The following is a 14,861-nucleotide window of genomic DNA, read 5'->3' as shown; positions in this document are numbered from 1 at the left end:
AGCCCAAACTTCAAATTTTCTGAACACGCAGCCCAGGTAGATAGTGAACACGCAGCCCACAATTTAACTGAAAGTTGAACACGCAGCCCAAATTTCAAATTTTCTGAACACGCAGCCCAGATAGATAGTGAACACGCAGCCCACAATTTAACTGAAAGTTGAACACGCAGCCCAAATTTCAAATTTTCTGAACACGCAGCCAAGGTAGATAGTGAACACGCAGCCCACAATTTAGCTGAAAGTTGAACACGCAGCCCAAATTTCAAATTTTCTAAACACGCAGCCCAGGTAGGTAGTGAACATGCAGCCCACAATTTAACTGAAAGTTGAACACGCAGCCCAAACTTCAAATTTTCTGAACACGCAGCCCAAGTAGGTAGTGAACACGCAGCCCACAATTTAACTGAAAGTTGAACACGCAGCCCAAACTTCAAATTTTCTGAACACGCAGCCCAAACTTCAAATTTTCTGAACACGCAGCCCAGATTAGATAGTGAACACGCAGCCCACAATTTAACTGAAAGTTGAACACGCAGCCCAAACTTCAAATTTTCTGAACACGCAGCCCAGATAGATAGTGAACACGCAGCCCACAATTTAACTGAAAGTTGAACACGCAGCCCAAACTTCAAATTTTCTGAACACGCAGCCCAGGTAGGTAGTGAACACGCAGCCCACAATTTAACTGAAAGTTGAACACGCAGCCCAAACTTCAAATTTTCTGAACACGCAGCCCAGATAGATAGTGAACACGCAGCCCACAATTCAACTGAAAGTTGAACACGCAGCCCAAACTTCAAATTTTCTGAACACGCAGCCCAGATAGATAGTGAACACGCAGCCCACAATTTAACTGAAAGTTGAACACGCAGCCCAAACTTCAAATTTTCTGAACACGCAGCCCAGATAGATAGTGAACACGCAGCCCACAATTCAACTGAAAGTTGAACACGCAGCCCAAACTTCAAATTTTCTGAACACGCAGCCCAGATAGATAGTGAACACGCAGCCCACAATTTAACTGAAAGTTGAACACGCAGCCCAAACTTCAAATTTTCTGAACACGCAGCCCAGATAGATAGTGAACACGCAACCCAGATTAGAATTTGTATGTAGCTTATTTCACTTCATCGGCATACAGCCCATTTCATTTCATTGGCACACAGCCCATTCATCTCATTGGCACACAGCCCATTCATTTCATTATTGACACATGTATTCATTCTAAATGCAGGTTTGTTCCCGCAGTGTACGGGGGTATGGTTCCACCATCGCACGGGACTGGTATGCTGAGCTCCCGGAGGGCGTCCGAGACTTAGTGGACTTGGCAGGATTTGGGCCCTTCTGTGTCGGGTTGTCCCGTTGTCCTGCCAGGAGGACACTGATGGCAGCCTTGGTAGAGAGATGGTGGGACACCACCAACTCCTTTCATTTCTCGGCCACTGGGGACATGACCATGACCCCCCTAGACTTTGCTGTGTTGACTGGCTTAGACATCGGAGGTTGGTCCATCCCTTATGATGAGGATATGGGCGAGTGGGAGGCCGCCTGGATGTATCTATTGGGGGCTCGCCCGCCTGTTGACAGAGTTTCTGGGAGAGTCCGATACACTTGGTTCTCTTCCCACTTCCGGCGAGCGGAGATGGTGCCTGAGAGTCCCGAGGAGACGGAGCAGTACGCCCGTGGTTTCCTTATGTTCCTCTTCGGGACTACCCTGTTCGCCGACAGAGGGAACACAGTCGGGTTATATCTGCTGAGCGCTCTAGTCGACCTATCACAGGTCAGTAGATATGACTGGGGTGGCGCCGGCCTGGCTACCCTTTACTTTTATATGAGCGCGACCTCCCGCGGGCGGGGCGATTTACTTGGCGGCTACTGGAGAGCCTGGGAGGTACTTTTCTGTCCCCTTGATTTACATCTCTGCTTCTCATTACTGGTACATTGCACACACAGCGCACTTTTACAGTCTGTATCTTGCTTTCAGCATTTAGTACTTACATTCTGCACTGCTTTTCTCAGCTATGGGTCTATGTATACTTCCCATCATTAGCCCCAGAGCTGGAGGTGGCAGGGATTCCCATGACCTCTTATTCATTGGTGTTCGAGGGCCCGCACCGGCCGAGACATCGAGAGACCCTCCTTTACCTGCGACAGTACTTTGACACTGTGCGACATTCAGAGGTACCTCAGAACTTTCAGTTCTTTTCATTTTCATCTTTGATTTGCTCTGTATATTCTCGATTTCTGATTGGTTTATGCATTTATCATCCGCAGATCACATGGCAGCCTTGGGCGCCCCTGGGTGATGGTCTCCGACTTCAGTATACCGGAGGGTCGGACATCTCCCAGTATAGGGTCCTGCTCGAAGGGCCGGTTGGCAGGGTATGGTTCCTGGGGGAACGCTTTCTGCGCCAGGTATGGGGGTATCTTTCTCAGGATCTTCCCGCAGTACCCCCAGCCAGTATGCGGACTGCTGACAGGCTCCCTTACTCGGAGGTAGTCGGCGCCATGCTGGGTAGTGATGCTTTACTACATATTGAGGAGGGGGACTACGCCACTTACCGTCACATATATTTGATGCCTCCATTGACGGGTGCTCGTATCCCGATGATGAGGCCTGCCGGTACGTCATCCTCGGGCCAGGCTCAGGCTCGGGCTGCAGACGCCCCTTCTACTAGCAGGGCCGGTACATCTAGAGGCGGGAGTAGACCGGTTCCTCCGACTCCGTCGGCTTATCCTCATCTTGGATGGCCAGATATGCCCACTGAGTTGATGGCGTGGCAGTATGGGGCTATCTCTCCGACCCCGATCCCACTAGAGCCTCTGATGCCCAGTGATCGATACGCCATTGATCCTGACTCACCGCTGGTATGCTCCACTGTTTTTCATTCATCATTCAGATGTTTAGACATTCTTTTGTTCACTGATGATTATGAGCTCATATTTGCAGCCACATCGAGGGTATATGGAGGAGGTGGTTGGACTGGTGGCCACACTCGAGGGCATGGTCCTGCGTAGGGAGGCACAGTTGTCTGTCGCGGGCATTCAGGTACCCTTCAGTTTTCTGGCATTTATCATACTTCTGATGACATGCTGATTTCTACTGCATCGATAGACTACTTGTGTAGAGCACATCTGACACATACCCCTCTTGTACACTGTATTTACATGCACCCACTTCACGTAGCCTTTGCTTGTATCTGCATCTGATGTATATATTTGGACTGATGTATTTGTATTGAACTCTTTGTTTTCAGATGCCTTCATGGTCCGGTCAGCCGCAGGCCAGGCCACCTGGGCCTCCTTGGGGAGCTGGGCCATCTGGGCCTTTTCAGGAGGCGGGGTCATCTCGGCCTTCCCGAGGAGCCGAGCCATCTAGGCCTTTTCGAGGAGCTCGAGGGGGGCCTGTCCGCAGACGCAGGGCTCACGTTGTGGAGGTGGAGCCTGAGGAGGATGAGGAGGCTACCGATCGTCAGTCAGAGACATCTGCTGATGAGGGGGGCTCCGGTTTTGGTTCGGGGAACAGAGGCGAGGCTGAGGGGGATCCTGAGGATGACAGCTCCGACTCAGATGATGATGATGGTGCGGAGGTTGTCCCGCAGAAGAGGATGAGGAGTGCTTCTCGTTCCCGTTCCCGAGGACTTTGATGTTGCTATTTCCTGCTTTATTTTTCTTTTTGCTAGTAGTTTGTAGTACTTTGCACATTGTTAAGCAGTTTTATTTTTTGTAAAACTTGTACCTTTGTTTGTTGTAAAGCATGATGGAATGAAATAGCTTTTGAAAAGATGTTTGTATTTTTAGCATCGTATCGCATCATTTTATTTTGCACAAGAATGAAATTGAATGGTAATGTGCATTGTGATCACCAAGTCAGGTAGTGAACCGACGCAACAAACTAAGCAACTCGACTTACTAAGATATAACAGGACCTTAGAAAGTTTACAACTCGATAAGCAAAATGTAACAATGTTGACAACGCAAATAAACAAGACTTTAAACAAAGATTGTTTGAACAGAGTGCAATGACTCAAAAACATGAAACACGTCCGCTCGACATACAACTCGATAAGCAAAACGACAACTCGATAATCAAAACAACAACTCGATAAACAAAATGATAACAGAGTGTACTTCGGACGATCTGGGCACCGGAACGCATCCGAAACGGAGGGAGATGAAGGCCTTTGACTCTCCCATTGCATGGAAATGCTTGAAACTTCCTCTCGAAGGGTAAAATAGGGCCAGGGGGATACACTGCAGCATTGCCGGCCATTCCTGGGAGCCGGCCGGCCATTTTTATGGAGAGAGACAGCTGGCCGGCCAGTTTTATAAAAAGCAAATGGCTGGTCAGCCAGAAAAGGTGGCCGGCCGGCCACTTAGTCCTGCAGCCACTAGATTTTTGACACGTGTCCCCGTGAATAGTGTTTTTCCCTCTATAAAAGCCTCAACTTCGGGAACATTCATTTCATCTTAGTTTTAGCCAAAGATGGAGGCGTTTCTCGCAGAAAATGTCACATCTTGGATCTCTTCTCTAGATGGCTCGGAAAAGCTGAATTTTCGGGGTTTCGGCTTGAATGCACTATTCACGCTGAGCCGTACTCCGCTACAGCTTCCTTTTCTCCATGCCGCGGCAAGGTTCGAGAATCCAGTGACGCATGTTTTTAGCTTTGGCGGCCAAGAGATGTGTCCCACTTTCGAAGATTTTCAGGTTTTGATGGAGTCTGAGTGCTCTGAAGTGATCTTGCCCCAGCTCCGTTTCGGCCATGCCCAGGCTTTAGGGCGGATGTGTGGGCTCACGGCGCATGACGCTCGATCTCTGATCTGCAGTGGGGAACTGGACATCCTCGGCTTGATCCATCGCTTTTCCGACGCCGGTGACCGCAGCAACCATTATTGGCAGGGTTTCCGGCAACACGCCCTCTGCTTATGTATGTTGTCTCACTTTTTGCTTTCCTCGGGCTTCGGCGGGGCTAGCATTCGCCTGATTGAAGTCGCCCAAGGCTTGAGAGAAGGGAAGAGCTGTATTGCCATGACCTTGGCCGAGACATTGATGGGCTTAGATTCTGTCTATCGCCGGGAGGCGACTAGATTTGCTGGGAGTCCACTACTGCTGCAGGTAATGTTTCCCACCCAACCTCACATATATATTTGCTCACATCACTCGACCCTCAGGCTCGTTTTTTTTCTCACAAAACCCTTGTCTTACTTTTCTCTCATCGTACATCTCTCTGTTCTTTATTCTCTCATTTTCCATCCCTTCCCTAGGTATGGTTAATGGACAAGTTGCAGGTTGTGGACTCTTGCTCGGCCTATTCAGCTCGAGGCTACTTCTTTCGGCAGCGCCTAGTCAATGCTCTTGACGAAAGGTGGTGGTTCGATTGGATGTGCAATTTGTCCGCAGACGGCATTGCCTGGCGTTGTCCTTGGCTCAACCTCCCGGCAATGAGCTATAGTATGTCTCGGCTGATTGGGATCCAACTGATTGGTCTAACCCACTGCGTATTCTATTTTCCGTTCCGGTTCCTGCGTCAGTTTGGTCATGATCAGACCTGTCCACCGGAGGGGATTGAGTACCCCACCGCTTTCCCGGTCCGGGGTGCACAGCTTGCCCGATATGCCACAGCATGGAGGACTAGAGAGCTCCTGGCCCCTGCTTCCACTTTCAGTTGCACTTTATCTGATGAGTGCTTAGATTGGCTCAATGAGGAGGCACAGGTTGGGCCTAGCTTGGCATCAGATGCTTCGTCCAGCTCTGGGAGGGGACGCAGAGATACTTGATTCAACTATGCCCCAAATTTATTGCTTATTTATTATTTTCAAGTTTTCTTTATGAATGTACCAAAAAAAGCAACCTCGATTGTAATGCAAGAGCAGGAGAACTCTATTTTGAAATCAATGAAATTGAAGGTTATGGTACTGAAAATTTTCCGCTTTTGGTCCAAAAATGGTCATAGTCGTAAAAAGATTGATTTGAACAAAGTCAACTTTTATTAAAACTTTTCAAAACTATTTTCGATGTGGATCAAAACTGGACACGCCGAAAATCTGTCACTGAGATGCACAACCCCAGATCCCCGCAACTGGAAAGTTGCCCCTAGTCTGAAGAACAATGCGGCACTGCAAAGCAACGGAAAGTTGCCCCTTGTCTGAGTAACTTTGCACCGTCGCGGCAACGGAAAATTGCCCCTAGTTTGAACAGCACTGTACCAGAGATCACGATAAATGCTGATGGATAAAGATGACTGAGATGATCAAAATGGACAGAGTTGATCGGGGAAAAATTTATGGCTGAACTTCAAGATGAAGTTGCCTACGTATCCCAAAGATGGGAATCAAGCCTTACGTAGTTCAGGCTAAGGTTCACTCGAGTATTTTCACTCTCCTTTTGCGCTCTAACTTTTGCCAAGGCCGCCCTTTGCGGGCTTTCAACCTTGCGAGCTCAGTTTTTAAATTTTCTAATTTTTTGTGCTCTGACTTTTGCCTAGGTCGCCCTTTCGGGTTTTCGGCCTAGCGAGCCTCTCAAGGATAGTATTTCTTCAACTTGTCCATATTGATCGGTTGTGAGAACTCCAAGCCATCTAGATCCATCAGAACCACAGCTCCACCTGACCAGATAGCTTTGATGATGTAAGGACCAGTCCAATTGGGTTTGAACTTGCCCCTTGGGTCGTGGATGGGAGCTCGGTTGTCTTTGAGCACCAAATCTCCTTCTTTCAGATTCCTGGACTTAACCTTCTTGTTGAAAGCCTGGGCAATTCTGCGTTGATAGCCTTGGATGTGGTACAGTGCTTTCAGTCTTCTTTCATCAAAGAGCATGAGTTCTTCGAATCTGCTTTGCTGCCAATCTGCTTCGGCTATCTGGCATTCAGCCAATACTCGTAACGACGGAACCTCAATCTCAATGGGTAGAACAGCTTCCATTCCATAGACCAATGAATATGGAGTTGCTCCAGTAGAAGTTCTGATTGAAGTCCTGTAGCCCCACAGAGCAAATGGCAGCTTGTCTGGCCAGTCCCGATAGGTTCCCACCATCTTCTGTAGTATATGCTTGATATTCTTGTTGGCGGCCTCAACCGCTCCGTTGGTCTGCGGCCTATATGTAGATGACTTATGGAAAGCCACATTGTATTTTTCCAACAAATCTATCACTTCTTTCTTGAAGTGGGAACCATTATCTGAAATTATTTCGTTTGGCACCCCGTAGCGACAGATGATGTTGTTTCTGATGAACTTTGCAACATGCGACGCCTTCAACACCGCGTATGATTGGGCCTCGACCCACTTTGTGAAATAATCTATCGCTACTAGGATAAACTCATGCCCGTTTGACCCCTTCGGGGTAACAGCTCCGATCACATCAATTCCCCAGACTGAAAAAGGCCACGGCGAAGTCATGTTGTACAGTTTTGACGGCGGGATGTTCATGCGGTTTGCATGAATTTGACATTTGTGGCATCGCCGAACAAAGCTAATACAATCCTCCTCCATGGTTGACCAGTAGTAGCCCTGTCTGAGAATCTTTCTAGCCAGCATCACTCCATTCATGTGTGCACCGCACTCCCCCCCATGGATGGCTTCCATCAGGCACTTTGACTCTTCGGCTTCCACACAGAGCTTATGCATTCCCAGATGACCCCTTTTGTACAGCTTTCCCCCGCAGATAATGAACTGAGCAGCCATTCTTCTGACGGCCCTCTTATCCTTGGCATTTGCCCCTGGTGGATATGTCTCCTTTTCCAAGAAGTTCCAGATGTCGTAATACCAGGGGTTGCCGTCTTGAACCTCATCTATGGCGGAAATCGACTCGTATGCCGGCACGAACTTCTGATCAATAATGACTGGACGCATCCGGACTCCGGACGGGATGTCTATCATAGAGGATAGAGTTGCTAATGAATCTGCAAACCTGTTGTTCTCTCTTACGAGGTGGGTGAAATTTAGCTTCTCAAACCGAGGAATTAACAAATCCAAGGTTTGGTGGTAGATTATCATCCTTTCCTCCTTGACTTTCCAATCTCCTTTTGCTTGAGACACAACAAGGTTCGAGTCCCCAATGACGTCCAACCGTCTTGCCCCTAGTTCTAGGGCTGCTTCCAGGCCAGCAATACATGCCTCATACTCTGCTTCATTGTTGGAGACTTTGAACTGGAGCTTGAATGCTAAAGGGATACGGGAATCATCGGGCGCTATCAGCAACACCCCTATCCCATACCCATACTGGTTTGACGCTCCGTCAAAGTACATCGTCCAAGTTTCATCTTCAACATGCAGAATGGCTTCATCTGGGAATAGATACTCAACCGCTTCATCCCCCTCAACCGGGTGGTCGGCAAGGAACTCCGCTACCGCTCTCCCTTTTACTGACTTGCGCGTTACATACTTCAAATCAAATTCGGAGAGCAACAGCAGCCAACGAGCTAGCCTACCCGTAAGTGCTGGTTTCTCGAAGAGATATTTGATGGGATCCATACGCGAAACCAACATTACTGAGTGAGCTAACAGGTAGTGCCGCAGCTTCCTGGTTGCCCATACCAAGGCCAAACAAGCCTTCTCCAGCGGTGTATAGCGGGTCTCGTAATCCAGCATCTTTTTGCTCAGATAGTATATGGCCCTTTCCACTTTGTCTTCCGACTCCTGCGCGAGCATGCAGCCTATGGTAGTCTCAGTTACCGAAAGGTACAATATCAACGGTCTCCCCGGCTCTGGCGGTGACAACACGGGTGGGTTCTGTAGATACTCTTTGATCTGCTCAAAAGCTGCTTGACATCGGCCGTCCCATTGGAATTTCTTTCCTTTCTTCAGGAGACCAAAAAGTGGTTCACAAGTCAAGGTTAATTTAGAAATAAACCGTCTTATGAATTGCACTTTACCCAGAAAGCCTCGCACCTCCTTTTCAGTCCTTGGTGGTGGCATTTCTAGCTCGATGCCCCTTTGTGTAATCAGAAACCCTAGCATCTTCCCTGCTGTAACACCAAACGTGCATTTCTGGGGATTCAGTCGCAGCCTAAACTCCTTGATCCTTTGAAAGAATTTTTGTAAGGCGGTGTAGTGGCCCTCTCTATCTTTGGACTTGACAATCATGTCGTCCACGTACACCTCGACCTCTTTATGGATCATATCATGCAATATTGTAGTTGCTGCCCGTTGATACGTAGCTCCAGCATTTTTCAACCCAAATGGCATCACTCTATAACAATATGTACCCCACGGGGTAGTGAACGCAGTCTTCTCCCGGTCTTCGGGTGCCATCACTATCTGATTATAGCCTGAGAAACCATCCATAAACGAAAGCAAGGCGTGTCCTGCCGTGAAATCCACCAATTCATCAATGTGCGGCAAGGGGAAGTCGTCCTTTGGACTGGCCCTGTTCAAATCTCTGAAGTCTACACAGACCCGAATTCTGCCGTCCTTCTTTGGCACCAGAACAATGTTGGCCAACCAAGTTGGATATTCAGATACCAGCAGGAACCCTGCGTCAATTTGCTTGGTGACCTCTTCCTTAATTTTGAGGGCCCAATCCGGGCGAATCCTTCTGAGTTTCTGTTTGACAGGGCGGGCCTCGGGATCAAGAGGGATCCGGTGCTGTACAATCTCAGGATCGATTCCAGGCATGTCTTCGTAGGACCACGCGAAAACATCTTTGAAATCTTTTAATAAAGCGACTAAACGCTCGCGCTCCTCCGAAGACAACGTGGACCCGATCTGGACCAGCCGCGGGTCCTTCTCAGTACCAACATTCACAGTGGTGATTTCATCCATCAAAGGTTTAACAAATCTTTCCTGCTCTTGATCAATTAATCGTTGCAAAACTGGGGGAATTTCTTCCTCGCTGTTTTCATCAAAATTTTGAAAATCCTGATTTAAGCAATAAATCAAAGGCACAGAAAAATACTCAGAAACCACATCCACATCATTCTCATTAAATACTTCCAAGCCGTCAGATTCCTCTGTTACAACAGACTCAAAAGAAAATGAAAAAGACGACCTAGACAGGACTGTGGCATCCGGGTTATCACCCCCAGGAATACCGGACTCAGACTCAGTCGAGCTGGAATCTGATTCCGACGCACAAGATTCGGTAGAATCAGATTCCGGCTCACTACCTGACCCGGAGCTGCTAGATAAAAAGCCTTCTTCATATTGCCAGATGAGAGAAGGTGCGATAGATGCATCCAAGATCGGCGCTGGAAAGCCCGCAGCTATTTCATCTCCAATCACAGAAACCGAAGAGTTATCCCCCAAGCACTCTTGGCCGATCGGAGGATCTGATAGTAGACTCGCCAGTGCTACCCCCATTTCAAGCTCTGTGCTCTCAGGATCCACTGCTTCACATTGCTCAACCTCAGTTGGTGGGTCTGTCTGCGCTTCGGCAACGTCATCCCCAGATAATTGTATGTCGAAGAAGATTTCAAAACCAGGCACGCGTTTCCCCTCCGCGTTTAGCCATGGCTCCGGGAAGCCGCAGAATGGAAAATCTTCCCCCTCCCGGACGAAACGTCCGTTTAGGGTACCCCAGATGGGCCTGTGCATTAACTCAAATGGCTTCCCGGCCTTCTTTGCTCTGGCCCTTCCGGCCATTTCTTTCCCTTTCCTCACCCAATCCTCCTTGGTGGGTAGATAACCCAGTCCAAAGGCGTGGGGGTTGTGTGGCACTTTGGCCAATACTGAGACGCCCTTCCGGCCGCTTCTCCCCAATCCCATCCCGGGAGTATGTTTTAGCTTGTTCATGAGGTAGATTGATTGAGCACTAACGTACATGCCCTCATTCACAGCCATGACATTCTGCACCACTTGAGCCTCGGCCAAAGTGAACCCCGATAAAAACACATCCTCCGTGCCGTGCTCGATCTCCAAGACAGGTGTGGATACTTCCGGCGGGGGATGGATTGATGAATTCCCAAAAACGATTGCTACCCCTTTCCCGTGGGGGTACTTTAGCATCTGATGTAGAGTGGAAGAGACTGCTTTGACCTGGTGCAACCACGGTCGCCCCAAAAGTAGGTTAAAGGTTGCGGGAACGTCCAAGATATGAAATTCAATGCTGTGTTGTCCTGGACCAACCTTGGTTTGAATTTTAACAGTCCCCATCACTTCTCTGCTGGTATTGTCGTATGCTCTGATCACTTGGGTGGTTGGGACGAAGTCCACGGGTTTTAACCCGATTGCATATACCGTTCTGGTTGGGCAGACATTAATCGCAGACCCGGTATCAACAAGTACCACCGGTATCCACTTATCTCTACATTCCACAGAGATATAGAGAGGTTTGTTATGACTTGTGCCCTCAGGCGGTAGCTCCTTGTCCGAAAAGGTTAATGCCGGGGAACCTCCTTCCGGAAAAACCAGCCCAACCAGCTGTTCAGGCGTGGTGTCTATGGAGAGTTTGGACTTGTCCATGGCAGATAGGATAGCTTCTCTATGTACTCGTGATGCCATTAGCAGTCCCCAGATGGAGATGTCTGCTTGTATCTTCTTTAATTGCTTCAGCACAGCTTCCTCTTCAATCTGCTTCTCCTTCTGTTTCTCCGCTTCTCTATCCTTCCCGGATGCCTCGGGTTGGTCCAGGTGTGGGGGTTTGAAGTACCGCCCGCTTCTTGTCATATGGTCAACCTCATCGAGGTACCAAGTATCATCCGGCTGGCCACTTCCCCAGTCTTCATCGGTGTGGGCAAGACACAGGTCGTCATCTTCCCACCACATTCCGCTGGCAGCCAACAGACACCTGTCTGGCTCCGGTCTACTCGCACTCTCAGTGCTCTCTGTCCATATGCTCGCAGCATTGTCTGTCTTCATGCACACAGCACTTTCAGTCCCCTCAGGGCCCTTAGCTTTCCTAATTCTCTCAGCCTCCTCAAACTTTTCTCGTTCCAGCTGCATCAGTACAGCTGCTTGTTCAACAATTCCCGTATCTGTAATGCCCATGTCTCGAGCGGAATTCTTAGCACCGGCGCTCTCCGGCGATACAACTTGACTTTCGGCCATTCCGGCCACAACTGATACTTCCGCCCCTGCCGGGCTCTGTTCTGGTTGGGCTTCCCCCACTGCATCTGGTTGATCCTCGAGCCATCCAGTGGCCTCCTCTGATCCCTCATAATCGTACCAGTTGATTGACGTATCCTCCAGTTCCTGGTCATCGAGAAATTGCAAGTTAGCAAAGTCCTCCTCTACGGCTGTCAGATTATCTGCCCATAGCCCAGATCCGTCCCCCCGGATCATGCATAGCTCTCCTGTCTCTGGCAATTCTACACTTAGCCCAATTCGGCTCGTTGATAGGATATACTCGCTTGGATCATAGGCTCCCTCAACAAAATTCTGTCCAGTCCCAGATTCAACAATCTCATTCTCCCCCAAAATCTGCCCTGCCCTGTCTTCGACGGTTACCACCATCAGTTCTGGTTGGGTTTTGGAGATGTCCACCATGCACAAGAAGTCAGTGCAATCGGGGAGGAGCACCTCTGGCTTGGGTAGGTGGGTGGGCATAATATAGATGCTAGGATCGTAAGATGCGACCCCAGTCTGGATAAAATTAATTCTTTTGGGAGGGGGAGGTTGGTTATGTGGTGGGAGAGGGTTGGTTGTGACATTGGGTTTATCAGGAGGTGCGATCACCTGTTTGTCAATAAGATCTTGGATCTCATGACGCAATCTGTAACAACGGTCGGTGTCGTGACCGTGTTGTTGGTGATATGCGCAGTACTTTGATGAGTCATAGGAGGGGGGGAGTGGATTCGGTAATGGCTTTGGCTCCAGGGGTTTCAAATGATTTTTCCTGATCAATATTCCCAGAACCTTGGTCAGAGGCATATATAGTGGGGTAAAGGTTCTTTGGCCTCGCGGTTGGAATCTGTTGGCTTGTGTGTTGCTTCCGGACGCGCCGGAGAAGGGTGTGGCAGTCATGGGCCTTGGAGGGGGAGGGGGAGTGGTGGTGACCATACTAACTTCCGAGGCTCTTGTATTTGCAGCGCCACTCAGGCCTGCATTGTTGTTGCGGTTGAAGGTCCTCCTCGGTTGTTCCCTGTCGTGGTCAAACAGACCTTGTTTCATTGCGTCTTCGATTTGCACCCCCATATCATGTAAATCTGCGAAAGTAGGGAAGGGGACTACAATCATTCTCTGCATCAGCTTTGGGTGGAGATTGCGCACAATCATCCGGATTTGATCTTTGTCGGTGGGCCTTAAAGTCATCATTGACGCCTTTGCCCTCCATCGGACCACAAAGTCCGAGAAAGTTTCCTTGGGCTCTTGCCTTGTCGTTTCGAGATCACGAGTTGTGATCTTGATCTGAGTGTTGTATGAATATTGCGTGACAAAGGCCTCAGCCATCTCATCCCAATTCTTCTTCACTTCATCTTGTAATCTTGCGTACCAATGGGAGGCCACACCCGACAGGGTTCGGCCGAATAGTGAGAGCTTCTGTGGTCGTGTTAGGCCCATTGGCCGCAAGATGTCTGCAAACAGTCGGATATGGACCATGGGGTCGCCGGTCCCGTCAAAGCGGTCGATTTGTGGCATTTTGAACCTATCGGGGAGTGTTACGGCCTCCTCGGTATATCCATCTTCGATATCCGGCATAGCCTTGACCCCTTGGGATTTCTTGAAGAGCTTCTCCAATTTGCTCAATTTCAGAGCTGTATGATCAACCTCGACCTCGAATGGAGAGTCCGGGTGATTGGACGTATGGACCTTGGACAGTTGTGGTGGAAGCGGGGGCGGAGCTGGCCCCGTTGGAAGATTCGTGTCCTCTTGTAAATTTTGGACATTTGGCAGGGTATTCTGGGCATTTGGTGGGGCGTTCTGAACAGTAGGTGCCTGCTCAGGTAATGGAGCCCCTGCTGGAGGAGGGATTTGGTGTGAAGCAGACGCTGTATTCTGCTGTTGCAATCTGGTAATCAGCTCAGCCTGTTGGGTCATAATTTCGGCCTGTTGCTTAGCGAGTTCATCTCGGCGAACAGCATCCTGCTGCATGGCCCGCATGGTTTCCTGCATTTGGCGCATCATTTCCTCAACTCCTGTTGGTGCCGTCATACTGTTTTGATTTGTCTGAACTACTGGCAGATCTGTCTCAATGGGGATCTCAATCCAACTGTCCACTGATGGGGGAAACCACTGTTCTAATGATCTCTGTTCAGATATACTGCGCTTTTTCTGCTTTCTTCTGGTAACAGGGGGTAGAGAATGGAACACTGGCTGTCCGTCAATTAGATCCTCAGATCGATGGAGTCGACGACCTCGTGTCCAAAGTGCTTGGGGAATGCCTATTGGGTTGGAAGCAATTGTGCTAGTACTGACCTAGCAAAAGATAAATAAAGCGAAAAGGAAATAAATAAACAGATAAACGGGCAGCATAACCGCTTAAAATAAAATGCATGACACACAGTCGGGCATAATCAACACACAGTCAATAAGCTGAATAACACACTGTTCTCAAACACTGATTATTATCCCTGTATCACTGTCCCCTGAAACAGAATCTGATATCCGCAGATAACTAATTCTCAAATACTGGCTGATGCCCGCAGGCCTGATACCCGTAATACTGAACTGATGCCCGCAGGCCTGATGCTGACAATTCTGAACTGATGCCCGCAGGCTTGATACTCAAACTCATATACTGATCTGATGCCCGCAGGCCTGATACTGACAATACTGAACTGAAGCCCGCAGGCTTGATGCCCAAACTCATATACTGATACATGCATTCCTGTAGAGACGCACTCTAAAGCACATAACAGATAAGTGAGAGCCAAAACACCCCTATGTTGGGGTAGGGTTTCCCTGTCCTATTTTGTCAGGAGCTAGGGTTTCACTACGCACGCAGCGGTTTCAAACAACCTATGAACGGGTAAGCAACCTGTCCTAAT

General features: G+C 48.9%; 1 long non-coding RNA gene across 1 annotated transcript; it reads left to right on the top strand.

Annotated features, from left to right (window-relative positions):
* Nucleotides 1-1,649: 1,649 nt before the first annotated feature.
* LOC145812676 (uncharacterized) lies at nucleotides 1,650-2,553 on the top strand. Its single transcript, XR_014356119.1, has 3 exons — nucleotides 1,650-1,891; nucleotides 2,020-2,181; nucleotides 2,275-2,553. It is a non-coding gene; the product is annotated as an uncharacterized LOC145812676 (long non-coding RNA).
* Nucleotides 2,554-14,861: the final 12,308 nt, after the last annotated feature.

This window comes from Camellia sinensis, chromosome 15, assembly GCF_055761805.1.
Source record: "Camellia sinensis isolate YWXY chromosome 15, ASM5576180v1, whole genome shotgun sequence".
Taxonomy (NCBI): domain Eukaryota; kingdom Viridiplantae; phylum Streptophyta; class Magnoliopsida; order Ericales; family Theaceae; genus Camellia; species Camellia sinensis.
The sequence above is the reverse complement of the archived record's forward strand: the minus strand, read 5'-3'. Positions and strand labels throughout refer to the sequence as shown.